This window comes from Urocitellus parryii, chromosome 12 (assembly GCF_045843805.1).
Source record: "Urocitellus parryii isolate mUroPar1 chromosome 12, mUroPar1.hap1, whole genome shotgun sequence".
NCBI classification, from domain to species: Eukaryota; Metazoa; Chordata; class Mammalia; order Rodentia; family Sciuridae; genus Urocitellus; species Urocitellus parryii.
This window is the reverse complement of record NC_135542.1, coordinates 45,094,396-45,097,445: the sequence shown is the minus strand read 5'-3', so window position 1 is coordinate 45,097,445 and position 3,050 is coordinate 45,094,396.

Genomic DNA, 3,050 nt, shown 5'->3' with positions numbered 1-3,050 from the left:
GTCATGAGATTCATCAGGAAAATAAGAGACCCAGAATAGTTAATGCAATCCTTAGCAAGTAGAGTAAAGCAGGTGGCATCACTATACCAGACCTTAAACTATACTACAGAGCAATAGTAACAAAACAGCATGGTTTTGTCACCAAAACAGACTTGTACAGAATAGAGGACACAGAGACTAATTCATATAGTTTCAGTTATCTTATATTAGACAAAGACACCAAAAACATACATTGGAGAAAAGATAGCCTCTTCAACAGATGGTGCTGGGAAAACTGGAAATCCACATGCAACAAAATGAAATTAAACCCCTATCTCTCACCATGCACAAAACTCAACTCAAAGTGGATCAAGGACCTAGGAATTAAACCAGAGCCTCTGTGTCTAATAGAAGAAAAAGTGGGCACAAATCTCCATCATATTGGATTAAGCTCCTACTTCCTTAATTAGACTCCTATAGAGCAAGAATTAAAATCAAGGATTAATAAATTCGATGTCCTTAATAAGACTCCTATAGTGCAAGAATTACAATCAAGAATTAATAAATGGGATGGATTCAAAGTAACAAGCTTCTTCTCAGCAAAAGAAACAATCAGTGAGGTGAATAGAGAACCTACATCTTGGGATCAAATTTTTACCACTTGTACATCAGATAGAGCACTAATCTCTGGGGTATATAAAGAACTTAAAGAGCTAAGAGCTAAACACCAAAAAAAAAAAAAAAACACAACACCTCAAATAATTGAACCAATAAATGGGCCATGGAACTGAATAGACACTTCTCAGAAGAGGATATACAATCAATTAAAAAAATACATGAAAAAATGTTCAGCATCTTTAGCAATTAGAGAAATGCAAATCAAAATTACTCTAAGATTTCATCTCACTTCAGTCAGAATGGCAGCTCTTAAGAATACAAACAACAGTAAGTGTTGCCAAGGATGTAGGGGAAAAGGCACACTCATACATTTCCAGTGATACTGCAAAATTGTGCAACCAATATGGAAAGCAGTGTGGAGATTCCTTGGAAAACTGGGAATGGAACCACGTTTTGACCAAGCCATCCCACTCCTCAATCTATACCCAAAGGTCTTAAAAACAGCATACTATAGGGACACAGCCATATCTATGTTTATTGCAGCACAATTCACAATAGTTAAACTGTGGAACCAACTTAGATGCCCTTTAGGAGATGGATGGATAAAGAAAATGTGGTATATATACACAATGGAATATTGCTCAGCAGTAAAAGAGAATAAAATCATGGCATTTTCAGGTAAATGGATGGAGTTGGAGAATACTAAATGCCAAATGTTCTCTCTGGTATCATGAGGCTGATTCATAGTGGCATTGGGAGGGGGAGCATGGGAAGATTAGATAAAATCTAGGTAGGGCAAAGGTGTAGGAGGGGAAGGGGGGGAGGCATGGGGGTAGAAATGAGGGTGGAATTAGATGAACGACATTTTCCTAAGTACATGTATGAAGATACAAATGGTGTGAATATAATTTGTATACAACCAGAGATATGAAAAATTATGATTTATATGTGTAATATGAATTCTAATGCATTATGCTGTCATATATAACAAATTAGAATAAAAAATTTAAAAAAGCATATTTCTAAAATGTCATCAGAACATCTTATTACTCATAGGTTTTCTTAGAAGTACTTATCAAATTAAGGACACTCTGTTCTATTCATAGTTTGCTAAATATTTGTGCCAAAAATTAGATTTTAACCTTTCAAATACTTATTTTTTGCACATGTTACAGCAATCAAGAGCTTTTCACCTTATAACATGATGAATTATATTTAATCATTTGTTCCTTCCAAAAATATTTATTGAGTGCCTATGGTTAGAGTCAGGCATGAAAGAAAAAGAACTAGAAGAACAGAACATACTGGTCAGAGAATTGAACACATGCATCTGGGGTTACATGGAGATTTCAATTATAGAAATGTAAATCCTGGTGTGTAACTGTGGGAAGGAGTGCCTGATGTGGCATGTAGGACAAGATTACCTGAGGAGACACATTGGAGGAATAAATGAGTGTCGGGAGGATCATCAACATATACTGCAGAATCATGAAAAATTGAGATAGGAAGAGTGATGCAGGCAGTGAGCCCCAGGTTGGAGCACCAAGATATAAAGGGGGCAGTGGGTGACTGTAACAGAGAGGGGCCATAGTATTGTGAATGCTGTGGGAGTCAAAGCAGGGAGCTTTAAGGAGGTAGGATCTCACCCACGTCCGGCCCAGCCAATGGAATTTGGGGTTCCTCTGTGTGCAGCTGGCTGGCTGAGAAATAAAGTTAAAAAAATGCAGCCAAAACCCCACACAATACAGAAAGTAATTTTAGAAAGCAAGTGCACAACGGCTATTCGACCTTAGGGGTCGACTTCCATGCTGGAAAGAGAGAGTGAGAGCCTCCATTTGTTTATTTATATGAGGGCACTTCAAACTTTCTACAGAATGTTCTTGGCCAAATAAGGTAGGAGGCGTGCTGTCCAGTTCCCAGTGGGTCACTCCCAACTCTGGAGCTAGGAGATCAGTCTTCCTAGCTGATTGGAGACAGAAGTCACGTGCATTACGCAATCCAGTAGTGGGAGGAACCGCACAATAGCTTGCAATGCCAAACCAAAATCTCCTTGGCTCTAGGCAGAGTGAAGACCAAATAGCTCAAGGTGGCTCCCCACCGATGGAAGGAAAATTCAGACATGACACGGAAGATACTAAGCTCTTTCCAACTAAGAGGCTGGCTACATAGAAATAGTATCTCAGGGAAGAGTCAGATTTCTTGTAAAATCAGACAGGTATGGAATGGTTAGAGGAAATTTTGAGTTCCTTGGCAATCTTGCTAATAATGGACTGTGGATTCCAGAGACCATGATAGAGGGACTTCAAGAACTGAGGGTGGGTTAGGAGATGGGCATGGAACAGGACTTATTTGAGAACATTATAGAGGACACAGGGAAGGAGTTGAGGGCAACTCTGTAGTCTGTATTATATCTTTTCTCCCTCTTTCTTTAAGTTGCATTATGCAACTTAAGT